Here is a 12,263-nt window from a genome sequence, read left to right on the forward strand (position 1 = left end):
TTAGGGCCAGAAAACAGAGAGAGAGAGAGGAAGAAATGGAAAGAGGAAGAGCCCTGCAAGAAAACGTGAACAAAAGGGAACAGAAGGCTGGAAATGAATGGGGATGGGTGTCATTAGAATTTAACACATTTTGGTACTAATACCAAAGACATACTTCTTTGATACCTTACTCTGGAGGTGTAGAAACATGTGTTTGTTTATTAAACAGCCATACAAGAACTGAAATTAGGGCTGCAGCTAAGGACTGTGTTCGATAAATCTGCAGGATACTTTTTCAAATAATTGTGCGGTCTATAAAAATGTCCAAAAATGTGAAAGATGTCCGTCAAAGCCTGAGGTGACATCTTCAAATGTCTAATTTTGCCCATAACCAACACTCTAAAAGCCAAAAGACATTCAGTTTACTATCATATAAAAACAGAGAAAATCAGCACATATTCACAACTGGGAAAGTAGAACACGGTAATGTTTTTAGAAGAAAATGACTAACAATTAATCGGTATAAAATTGGCAAAATGGTGACTTTAAATCGGGGAAATACCTAATCAAAGAATATGTAACAAGACCTGACGAGCATTCAACACTTTGACAGTTTCTGATGCTATCTATATATAATAAAGTATTGAGGTTTGATGCACAGCTGCACCTACACATGAACAGACGTAGTAGAGCAGAAGTGTTGAGAGATCAGACTTCATTTGGTGCTTCATCAAACCGAGTGCCACACCCAAGTGCTCTGGTCGCAGGCTGCTTTGTTCTGGCCACTACGGTCTCTCTTTCTGTCTCACACACACACACACACACACACACACACACACACACACACACACACACACACACACACACACACACACACACACACACACACACACACACACACACACACACACACACACACACACACACACACACACACACACACACACACACACACACACACACACACACTGGCAGACAGTAAGTCACACGCTCGTCTTGCCCTGCCTGTCGTTTCGTGCATGTATTCAAATTCCTCTCGCGTGTGTCTGCTACCAGCACTCTTCAGCAGGGCGTCATTTGGCTATGACTCCCAACCCGCAGCCAGTCCACGGTGACTGAAACCAGACGCTGCAAAGACGGCACAAATATGAGACAAGCGCTTATTAAAAGACAGCAATTAAGCTTTCAGGGGAAGTGACACGAGCGCTGAATAACTCAGCCTCCTGAGTCTGCAGGCACACTGTCAAAAATGTTTAAGAACTGAACCACAGATACGAGTGAGATGTGACATTATCGGCTGCCTCCGAACCCCAAAATGACACGTTGCTAATTGCAGAGGGGCGAGAGTTTTTCTTACTACTGATTTACCCTCGCAGGCGGGATTTTTTTTTTTTTTTCACAGGCAGAGTCTGGCTGGCTTTAGGGGATAGTGGCTGGCTGAGCTAGATCTGTCAATCTGAGCAACAGCTCCATCAATCTGCTGGCAACACGGTGAGACAAACAATGCAACATCAGCAGCAACAGCAGCAGAGCTAAAACACGCACTTTAAGTGGACGTACAAGGCACACACTTTTGGGCTTGTCTATGACTGTTTTCCATCATGTTTTCCACAAACAACTATTTACAGCTGATTGCAGCCTCACGGTAACCCTCTATTGAAATAAATTTGATATTTTCCAGTACAATTTCTGCATCTCATCCTCTAAGCCTCCCTCCTCAAACTGACACACTGCGACAGTCATGGTTTGGCTCCTGGATGCGCTCGCTCGTCTCTTCTAAACTGAATAAAAAAACATCTTGCTTCCTGATAAATGAGATATTTTATGATTGCTGTAGGGAAATTCCATTTGTCTGCTGCCGGAGACCTCTGAGTGCAGGGTCAGCTGTAACACAGTGACCTCGAGGCTTTTAGGGAATTCAGGGAACTGATCAAAGACGCTTCAGAAGGGCAGATGACTACTGGCTTAAATGCTTGCACTGGGGTCATGTGGATCATGTGGATGGCCTCTCTGAGCACTAAACCACCCAGAAGTCGACAAAACGAGGGAGATAAAACAGAAATAATTAAAAGGGGAATTTGGGTTTCATATAACTTGGGTCTTATTTTTGTCCTTTTGGCCATCGGCCCTATCGGTGAGGATTACACTGACAATCATACAGGTTTGAAACAGGGTAATACAGGGTTATCTTAGGTTATTCGGAACAAAAGAAAACCAAGTTGAATGCTAAAGTTATAACCCAAACTGTCTGTTGTCAGAAATCAGAGTTCACAGACCTGTGCACTTCCTTTCGGCATAACCTCCATACAGTGATCAGGGCCTGTCTAGTAAGATCTGGAGAGATGGGTGAGAGATGGGTGATTCATAGTCTGGATTAATGGAAGTACATTGCCAGGATATGCCTGACAAGACTTTTCCCCTTCACAACAAGAACAACCTACAAGCCAGCAAGCTAGCAGTTACATGCTGAAAAATGTAAGTTTTGACAAAAATGTGGATCTTGCTTGGTTCTTTCGCTGTATGATTGTTAAGGTTTACAAAGAATATGTTTACTGCATTTATCTATCTAATGTTTTGAGACCAACTGGCAGGATTTGCCCTTGACAAAGTACACACGGCGATCCACTGGTAAGAGCAAATTACGTTTTTACCATGTATCCAGCTAATTTAAATAGCTCACATCACTGTATTGTGTGAACAGTTAATTTAATATTGTATGTGGTGTTTCCCTTTGGGGGGTGCAAATGTTCCACCAAAACAAGTTCCTTCCCAAGTCGATTTTGCAGAGCCGCCGTCGCTGTGACCGGAGCTTAGCGCTGCCCGAGTGTTTTTCTTCTTCTATCCCAACATGTATGAGTGGTGTTAGCCAGACTTTACTCCAACAGCGCTGTGGAGAGAAGTCTGGCAATGCGAGACTGGGTGATTCCTAACGCCAATGATTGCAGAGTCTGGGTTACAACTTTTGCAGCACCACTGAAAGTTAGTTAAAACATCAAATGCTCTTTAAAATCCCAAAGAGACACAACATACAAAAGCTAAAAGCACTGTCCTGATCGGCAGAGAGGGCCTGTTGGCTAGTTGATTTAAAAGGAATCTCTCAACATGAATGAATGCCTATATACACTACTTCTCGTAATCATCCCTGCTCCCTGCTCCCTGTCAAACTCTCTCTTCCAGCGTCTCCATCTGTGATCAGCCAAGCAGGACGGAGGGGAGCGTGGCGATGCTGCTGGCTGCTCTTTGCCCCGGGCAGTGCCAGGGGACTGATCCATGCCCTCACCAGCTGCTGCCTGTTACAAGAAGCACTATCAAGTGCTCCGACTCCCAACGTCAAAAAAAACTAACTTCAGCAACAAAAAGACATCTGCACGAAGAGAAATCTTTTTTGATGCTGTGTTTATGCCTAAAGAAGCTATAGAGCGAGGTTAAATGAATAATACAAAGACATGTGAGAAACGATAATGGATGCAGAAATTCACACAGGACCTGGCTTTGAACAGCTGAGGGAACAACAAACAGCAGCGCCCTGCGAAGAATCAAACCATGCTGGAATCAAAAGGACTTCTGCTATCGCGCTAACATCTGCGCCAGTGACACATTTTATACTATAACTGCTTTGAAGGAGACTGTGGAAAAAGTGAAAGTGATTCTAATATTGTTGGACAGCCGCACAAGAGAGAGGTAGGATTTCTTGCCGGCAGTCGTTTTTTGTTTTGGACATAGTTTCTTTGAGTGTTATTCTTTAAAGAATATGTGAAACCCAACAAGGAGAATGTGTTCTTGAATTAACCTTGACTGTGGGGGGAGGCGAATGAAAAGGAGCACGTCTGTGTGATGTTATCCTTGTCTAATTCAGACTGTGGTGTGGTCAATATGATGGACTTCGCTTAAACACTTAAAGACTCGGAGCATCAACACGGTGTCAAATCACTTTCACTTTTCATGTCACATGAGTGTCACAGAGGTCAGCAGGTCAGCGGGGCGGCCCCGACTAGCAGCGTATGCAGGATCCTTTTCAGATGTTAAAAAGGACTGATTCTTTCTCAAGTGCGTGCGTGCTAAAGTGCGTTTGTAAGAAGCAATAAAGAACACGTCCAATCCCAGAGTACATGAGAAACATCCATAAAATGAACATGTAAAAGCGGCTAATGTGTGGCCGGGACTACAGGTGGAAATTAGCAATTGTTGCTATAACCTGGCCCAAGACATATTCTCTTGTTTAACAAGTTTAATGTTTATTTGTGCATTGTCCCGGTTTCAAATAAATCAATTTCCATTCCATCAGTGGGTAGAGTAGGCACACATATGTTTAGAGGTTTATGCCTCGACGCAGAAGTCCAGGGTTCGACTCCGACCTGTGACGATTTCCTGCATGTCTCTCCCTTCTCTCTCTCTCCCCTCTTTCTCACCAGTCCTGTCCATTAAAATAATCTTCAAAAAAAAAAAAAAAAAAAAGGCGGCTAATGTTATAATTTGCATTCCTGGGGAAATCTTGTTTGGAGTAGGGTTGTCACGATACTGGAATTATTTTTTTCATACCTTGAAAAATATCGATATTTGATACCATTTGGGATACCACAGAGATAATCTATGGGCTTGCTTGTATCCTTTGCCTTTTCCAAGTATTTTCAAACAGCACTCCTGCTGTTTTCCTTGTCAACCAAAACCAGTCACAGAAGCTCTGCACTTGCCATCTTTAATGACCCAACACCATAACAAAACCTGCAAATGACTGTATTCGACCAGAGCAAATCAGAGCGATGAGAAGACCGCAGTAAGTGAGAGGAGGCTGGCATTTTTTTTTTGTCAACAAATCCCATGAAAAGACCAAAACCAACGATGGGTTTGTCAGACATGCCAATTACTTCACTGATAGTGGCTTCAATTTTCCAGAATGCATTGCAGCCAGATGACCAGTTGTTGTTGTTTTTTTAATTAAGGCTGAGACTTTTCTTCTCTCACCCTCACAATCACTACATCTTCACCCAAACGACACACAGAACCCACAGCTCAATGCAACCAGATAAAGCTCTGTCTCTAGGAGGTGTTGAAAAGCATTCTGGGAAATCACTAACTGCAGTATAAGCAGATGATGAGGGAAAATGAAACTGAAAAGTAAATTATAAAACTTCTAATGTGTATTTAACATCACAGATGAGTGATATAACGGCCTACAAAGTAATGAAGGCTTTCCTTCAAAATAATTAAAAAAAAAAAAAAAAAATTGTTGTGATCTTAGGTGCAGCTACAACTTGTTAAAAAGGTTTGAAGGAGATGTATGTGCTTGGTCCCCAAATTTGTTTTATGGAAAAACACTACTGGGATATTGTCAGACTTTAATTTTGTGCAGATGTTCTCTGACAAACGCCAGCGGCAACAATCGAAACCTGACTACTTTACCGTAGTGTCTTTTTAAGTCCTCTTGTCTATCCGGACAAAGCTGATGAAGATGCTATTTAAGACATCTCACTCACACACACACACACACACACACACGGTTAGAGATGCATATAGCCGCACTGACATGGTATGTAAGGCATTGACCTCATCCTGGTATTGTCTTACATGAAGCCCTGAGCACTGCAGCAGCAGGTTTGAGCGTGATGGGACTGCTCAAGCAAGGACACTGGGATCCAGTGGCAACAACAACAAAGCCATTTTTCGTAAAGCCATCAATTCACAAGGTCAGACTAAACAGAAATGTGGGTCAGTGGGCTTGTGGATTGAAATGATTTTCTGCAGTTTACAGTAGATGGACTGAGAGTCTTTAAGCCCCTCCCTAAGTCTGCTGATGAGCTTATCTTCATGATCTAATACGGACTTCATCATCAGAGCTTGTAGATTACGATAAATATGTGAGAAAAGTGATTGGATGTCAGTTTGTATAAAAAAAAAGGTCATCTACGAGTTGTTTTGCCATTAAAAAAAATAAAGAGGCCACGTCCGTGTGAGGACGGTGTGGTACATAAATGTAGCGCTTGATTCGCTCAAAAAGTGTTGCCTCTGAACACAACCCAGCCAGCAATTACGCCACAACATAATTGAGAAAACAATTTAGAACTATATGAACTTAAATTCTAGAAGACAGGGTCGGCTATTTCAACTAAGGTTGCGTCCACATCTGAATCCGTTCAAACAAGCTCATTTTGTTTAGGTGATTCCCAGTCAGCTTCCAATCATACTTAAAGCAGAAATTTCTTTTGTAATAGTAGACATGCGATTTTAGCATGACTTCAACGGTTAAATTACAATTAAATCCATGTGCTGATCATCAACTGTCAAGTAAGTGATCTTTTAAGTCGCCTATATAATGTATTTCATTTGGCAACTGGGATTGCAGAGACTTTACCTGATGAATCAGAAAGTGAAAAGAGCTTAAAACAGCCATTTCTCATTAAAAATGGAGTGAAATTTAGTAATCCCTAGCTATTCCCCCATAATATTACAGTACAAAACACATCTTTTCCAGCCTGTTTCTACCTGTTTTCTTCATTGAAAGGCTACAATATATCATTTTTGTCTTGATCCAGATCAAACAAACCAAACTGCAGGTGTGAAAGCACTAAAGAGAAGAACCTCTCCCACCCTCTGATCTGCTCAGTCACATCAATGCACCAAAGTGAATCAAATTACGTGAACCTGCAAAGGGTTTAAACTCTGGCTTGGAATGAGTGACCACTTCTTAAATATCTTATTCTATTCTGTTAACTATTCCATTCTATTCTTTTCACAAATACTTTCCACACTATATCACCTCATTAAATGTCAGTTCTCCCATTAACTCTCAGTGGAGCAGCTCCGGCCATCTGGGACATGGACGGAGCATTGTTTTTTCCTCTTTCTGGATAAAGAGTGTGTATGGAAAACAGGCCCGAGTGGTTCAGATGGACAGCCTATGATGTTGAAGGAGCAGCAACCAAAAAATGAAATGAAATGCCTACTCCAGAAGTATCGATAGTGTCTTTTAGAAACAGCTTTAGAAAAAGAGGCTTTCATTTCATATTAATTATTTAAATGAATGAAATTCCTCTTCAAGTACCCTTATCCTTGCGTGTGATTGATGTTGTGATGTTTATATTGCCTGTGACTGGATAGAAACAGTCACAGTGGATGCTTTATTCTGCCGTGACATCTTCATCTGTCACACACGTTTTAAAATGAAGCGATTCGGAGTTGATTTTCGAGCTGCTCCGCTTCGGTCACAAAGCATGTTCGCTGGGCAGCTGGAGCTGTCAAAGCAATGTTTTCAGTCCTGCTCTCAAGAGCTTTGCCACTTACGTAATAACCTGAATGAAATGTTAATGTCAGCAAAGTTGACATCACATTAAGGGAATTCTTCTCCTGACTGAATCAGCAGCCGGGGGAGTCAGACTGCACATCACCTGCATGATGTGGGAAGCACTTGTCGGTTCTGGCATTTCACAATAATGCACCTGTAAGGACTTCCCTGCGGCATTTCATGAACATTGCACATGCATGTCACAGGCAGCCACGGCTCCTCGGTGCTCTGGCAGAAGGGAGGAGGAGGGTGGGTCACCTCTCCATGCTTTTAGGCTGGTGGACAGAGACCTCAGGGGAACTGCTGGTCTGGTCTGGTCTGGTCTGGTCTGTCCGAGGCCATGAAGGCCTGTTTTAACATGTCTCGCTGACTAAACACAACCTAACCCAACAGAAGCCTGGGTAACAAAGCTACTTTGTTTGTTCCTGCTTTACGGATTCTCAAAACTCTAAACTTAGTGATGGTATGAAATTCACATAAAAAGATACCAAATAGGTAAAGCCACCTGATCTAATGCTAGTAATGCTCTTATTCTGTGGATTTAACCATGCCATTATGTCTTTACCTACCCCAGGCTATTTCTCCTCATTCTCTACATTATATTAAAACACTTTATTTTGTAAAGCAATTTGGAACGCAATGGTTTTCTGTTTTAAAGCCTACATGTAAAGGCTTCATTATTTATGCTCTGTATAAATAAACATTAACATAACATGTTTTCACTCAAAACAGTCTAGCCAAATCTTAACAAGAGCTGCAACTGCCAACTATTGACAGTGTTGGTTTATCGGTTGATTTTCTACCAGAATAATAAATTCCATTGTTTGGTCAATACAACAGTAGAGATGCCCAAACTGACATCTTCAATCTGCTTGTTTTGTCCGACAAACAGTCCAAAACCAAAATATATTTAGTTTAATATCATACACGACTAAGCAAGCCAGCATATATTCACATTTAAGGAGTTGATACCAGTAAATGTTTGGCCTTTTTTTTTTTTTTTTTAACCTAAAAATGACTTAAGTTGCAGATACATTTTCTGCCTATCGAGTCATCGAATACTTGACTAATCAATTCAGCTCTAACCATGACAATGTAAAGATGCACATTTTAGTTATAGGACAATAGTGTGTATTAGTTTGTCTGTGGCGGTTTGTTATGATCAAGAGAAGATCACGCAGTAGCCTTTTCACCAAACTACAGTAACCTCCATCCATTGCAACACACTGAACATCCTGGTGTCCAGCTGTAAGAAAAAAAAAAAATGCCTCAGCCATGCCCATGCCCCATCAGGCCCCATCAGGCAGCAGCAGTGTGATGTAAGCAGCCCTAAAGTCGTCTCACACACATGACGAAAAATGTCACAACCGTCCGTCACAGCTCTCAACACAACATAGCAGTGTAGTAATGGGACACACACACAAAAAGCTCTGCAGCCTTTACAGCGCAATTCAAAGCTCCAACGTCCCTCTGCGACAGTGAACCCAACCAGCACCGCTCTAGTCGGATGGTTCGAGCTCCACAGTCTAATCATCCGTTTATACCAGTGCGTCACGTTTATTGCTGCGGCCGCTGCACCGTGTCAAGACGCCACAGACACAAACTGCAGCCCAGATGTGGCGTCCAGCATACACCAGGCAACATCTGTAACTGCACATTTACGCATTATGTAAGAAAACACCGTGACATTTATCCGAGGCGGCGGCGGCGGCGGCGGCAGAGGTGGCGATGGAGGGGTGAGGTGAGGAGGGAGGAGGGGGGGGAGACTAGAGCCCTGGGTGCGTACAGGGGCAGCGGGAGTTTTTTTTTTTACCATGTCGGTCCGTTTCTTTCATAACCATACATGTTACGTGGTCTGAGATTACATTTGAATGGGGCGCAGGAGGCTGCAGCTGATGTTAAATTGACAGACAGACAGAGAGAGAGACAGACAGACAGACAGCGAGCTTTGACATTACCCACACCGAGCTCTGTTGGTCCCGTTTTACTGACAGCTACATGTAAATGTAAATAATGTAAGGACTTAAAAAGGGGGGAAATGGGGGCTTACCTTCTCCACTGTGACTTCAGTCCGCTGCTCCGTAAACCTCCCCGCTATAAAGCCTCTTTTTCTGACGAGGAAGAGCAGCCTCCTGTCCAACAACTCAGGCTGGTTTTACCGCAGGGAAACGCTGTCGTGCTTAACAGTCCGCAGCCCGTATCCCGCTGCACGAATCTCCAAATGTGCTGTAGATATGACCTGTTTCTTTCTGTTTTCCTTCTCTGTGTGTGCGTGTCGTAGTCCTGAGAGCTTCTGTTTGGAGTCCTCTCGTCACGTCGTCCTCCCACAGCTCCCCTCTCTCTGCTCTCTCTCCTTTTTCTTCTCGTCTACAATCGCTTGCCCTGTCGTACCGAGCGTGCACTCGCACTGCGCGTCCACGTAAGGCCGGTATAGGGTGGGAGCTGGGCTGCATCACAATGTTATCGGTGGGTGGGATTTGGGAGCACCCTCCTGTGTGAAATAACAGTAATTGTTTTCAAGTGAATTGACAAATCAATTAAGATTTTTTTTTTTTTTTTGTAAACAGAGTGATCATGTAGGATTTGATAGCAAGCATTGTCGCTCAGCACGAGTGTGGGGTGTGGCCAAAACTGTGGACACCCCCATCCTCAACACACACACACACACACACACACACACACACACACACACACACACACACACACACACACACACACACACACACAAAGATGCATGGAGGAACCATAGAGGGAAGAACCAGAATGTAAATATTGATGGCAATGTTGGTTGGTCGGTTAGCAACCACTTTGATAAAACTAATGTAACCCAATTACTATTGGATGGATTGCTAAGATAAGATAGACTTCATTGACCCCACACTAGAGAAATTCCCATAAAATTGAAATGAAATGAAATGATGAATGAATGAATAATATTTTGTACAATCATTCATGCTCCCCAGAGGATGACACTTTTTTTTTTTTAAGATTATTTTTTGGGCATCCTAGGCCTTTAGTTGTCCCCTTTCAACTCTTGAGCTGTCCTGTCAGCTTAAGAGTTGAAAGGGGAGAAAGTGGGGGAATGACATGCAGCAAAGGGCTGCAGGTTGGAATCAAACCCTCGGCTGCTGCGGCAAATACTGAGCCTCTGTTCATGTGGCGCACGCTCAACCAGGTGAGCTTCCCTGGCGCTCCATGATGACACCTTTTAATGTTGGTGATCCCCAGATGTTTTGATGGCGTTTTGGTGCCAGTATTCATGGTCCCAACAGGACTTTTATGGAGTAATTATGTGACTTAATTATAAGAATGTGTAACAGGTTATTTCCTCTTTGAGACGTGTTGACAACAAGCTCCCTGTGAGTCAATACTCCCCTTACACAACACACCTCCTTGTTAAAGTGGATTTGTCAGTTGAAAGGTCAGTGTTGTTTCATTTTCGTTATCACCGTGGGGGTGTTCAGTGAAATTCAACTCTTTTTGAGGTGCATAGAAATAACACACTTTGTTGGATCTAATAAGAGAAGATTCAGCAGCAGACCTCAGTTAAACTGCTCCAGGGCTGCTTACTCTCAACAGACAATACCTCTGCTAGCAGGTGATTGACACTCTTTACCATCAAGTGTGTATGAGGGAAACCGATTACACACACTCCGGTGGCGGGTTTGAAAACATCCCACCTGTTTTTCATGGGATCGGTTTCCAGTCTGGTGACATATTTACCAGCCAGACATTTTGAAAAGGAAATCCTCCCTTCGGCCCTGAAAGTTGGAATCCAACTCCACGTCGAGGGGCCCTCGGCGTGCACATTCAGGCCAGCGTCAGCGTCCAAAATGACAGGAGCTTCTCATAAAATAACAGAGACAGTAGCTGAGGGTAGAGGGTGGGCTGCTGGAGACAATAGACTGGAAAGGTTGAAAAAGTGGAGAACATAGCCAGCTCTTCTGTCAACTGGGAAACCGAGATGGGATGGGAAAAAAAAAAACTTGAAAACAGAGACAACAAGAGTGTGACATTTGGACATTTTTTAAATTGTGAAATCCCAGCGGAAATCCCAGCGGAAATCCCAGCGGAAATCCACGTGCAAAAGTGGGTGTCAATACATTGTGCCATTTCAAATTTTAATATATTTGGCCCTTAAACTGCTCTTGAGCTGTCTTTGTCCCCAATGAACCCAACCTAAATTACATTAATCACTTACATCCAGAAATAGCAATATTATTCTTTAGGGTTGAGAAACTCATGCCCCACCTGACACATGACACATTCAGTCCGATACCTGTCTCAGTTCCCAGCAATGAATCCTTGGAAATGCCACAACTTCACAATTCCCAGCTAGTTATTGTTCAGCGTCACAGTTTCCTAATTAATGTATGTCTCATGATAAAGCTGGGAAGACTTTTTGACTCATGAAACCACAAACAAAAATAGAACTGACAAAAAGTAGATTCACTAGGCACAGTCTTTGCTTGATATTTTCTTGGTCATGTAGGAAATAACACACATGGACCAACTGATCCTTTCCCAGATTCAAAACACCAAGTGGATAAAGACTGACTATCTTTTACATGTCGTTTTGATTTATATAAACAGTATAAACGACATTCACTTAAAGCCCGAGACACACCAAGCCGATAATCGGCCGTAGGACAGTCTGGGGAGGTCAGTGACTCAAGTCTGTTCGGTGTGTCCCGTGCCGTCGCCCGTTGGAGGAGCTGTCGGCCTTCATTTTGGCCGACCTGACATGTTCAGTCGGAGGCAGGGCAGCCGGGACTCATCCGGAAATGGCGAGCGGAATGAACGTGACTAGAGTCTCTCAAAATCTGACCAAAATCTTTTAAACTGACATTTGTTGAGCTGAAATGACAGATTCAGCAACTGCATGGCCTATTTCTCACTTAAAATGTTTTCAGAAACATGTTTCAGTGAACTATTTTAGTACAATATGAGATCGTATTCTGAACGGCCGCCATGACAGTCTGGCTTTGAATTTCCAGAGAAAACA

The 12,263-nt window shown here is 43.0% G+C and overlaps 1 protein-coding gene across 1 annotated transcript in view; it reads right to left on the reverse strand.

Moving 5' to 3' along the window:
• The window catches only part of LOC120564602 (unconventional myosin-IXAa-like), a 162,484-nt gene extending 152,835 nt beyond the window's left edge, over positions 1–9,649 (reverse strand). The window contains 1 exon segment of the mRNA XM_039809735.1: positions 9,309–9,649. The gene's annotated coding sequence lies outside the window, so the exon portion shown is untranslated.
• Between the last annotated feature and the right edge of the window lie 2,614 nt (positions 9,650–12,263).

Source organism: Perca fluviatilis, chromosome 8, assembly GCF_010015445.1.
Source record: "Perca fluviatilis chromosome 8, GENO_Pfluv_1.0, whole genome shotgun sequence".
Taxonomy (NCBI): domain Eukaryota; kingdom Metazoa; phylum Chordata; class Actinopteri; order Perciformes; family Percidae; genus Perca; species Perca fluviatilis.